This window comes from Sceloporus undulatus, chromosome 1, assembly GCF_019175285.1.
Source record: "Sceloporus undulatus isolate JIND9_A2432 ecotype Alabama chromosome 1, SceUnd_v1.1, whole genome shotgun sequence".
Lineage (NCBI taxonomy): Eukaryota > Metazoa > Chordata > Lepidosauria > Squamata > Phrynosomatidae > Sceloporus > Sceloporus undulatus.
In genome coordinates this window covers 67,705,922-67,706,421 of record NC_056522.1, presented here as the reverse complement: position 1 = coordinate 67,706,421, position 500 = coordinate 67,705,922, and the positions used below count along the sequence as shown (strand labels likewise).

At 36.2% G+C, this 500-nt stretch overlaps 1 protein-coding gene across 2 annotated transcripts in view; it reads left to right on the top strand.

Moving 5' to 3' along the window:
• LGALS8 (galectin 8) overlaps positions 1 to 500 on the top strand; it is an 11,897-nt gene that overhangs the window by 1,159 nt on the left and 10,238 nt on the right. The window lies entirely within an intron of this gene.

Here is a 500-nt window from a genome sequence, read left to right as displayed (position 1 = left end):
CCCCCCCCCCCCGCCGCCACCTTTGAATCTGCTCAGAAACAAGTGCCCACTATGTTTTACCTCAATCGGGGTAATTTACCCCTCCGAAGTTCACATTTGTGGTACCGGTTTAAAATGAAGGCTCCTTTGCTGTCAATCAAATTCACTTCTGCTTTCATCAAAGGTGACATTTCCTACAGCCATTGGCCAACTGAATGGGTGCTTTCCCCCCTCCTTTTTAAAAAAAAACTGGCAGCAGTGTGTGTATATTCTGTCAACCTGTCAAATTTAAAAACCTCCAGGTTTGTGTGTGTGTTATTATTATTATTATTATTATTATTATTAAATTTTATTTCTAAAGCGCTGTAATTATACACAGCGCTGTACAAAGTCGGTAAAATTAAAGAGAATATAAAAGCCTGCCCAAGGCGTACATTCTAAAATAATAACAATTAAAAGAGGAATAGATAAAAATACCATATAGAAAAGAAAAAACAAATTAAAAACATCAAATATCAAAC